Genomic DNA, 332 nt, shown 5'->3' with positions numbered 1-332 from the left:
TGGCCCGTGAGGTGGAGGCGCCGGTTGCTCGGCCGGCCCGGCGGCGGGGAGCCCTCCCTTTTCTACCCTTCTCCCGCTCGTCTCTCTCTCTCTCCGCCGCCCCCCGCGGAAGGGCCGGGCCGGGTTTAGGCTAGGCCAGGCCGGGCAGGGCCGCGGGGCTCGGTCCGGCGCTGAGGGGAGGCGGGTCTGCCCGGCAACACGTGGGGACGGAGCGGGGCCGGAGGGCGGCGAGGCCGGAAAGCGGTACGGGGAGGAGCGGCTGGCGGGCTGTCTGTCTGTCTGGCTTGTCCGCCCGTCCGTGAGGGAGGCGGGAGGGGGCCTGGTGGCGGGGA

Source organism: Haliaeetus leucocephalus, unplaced genomic scaffold (assembly GCF_000737465.1).
Source record: "Haliaeetus leucocephalus isolate CR32 unplaced genomic scaffold, Haliaeetus_leucocephalus-4.0 Scaffold151, whole genome shotgun sequence".
Taxonomy (NCBI): domain Eukaryota; kingdom Metazoa; phylum Chordata; class Aves; order Accipitriformes; family Accipitridae; genus Haliaeetus; species Haliaeetus leucocephalus.
The sequence above is the reverse complement of the archived record's forward strand: the minus strand, read 5'-3'. Positions refer to the sequence as shown.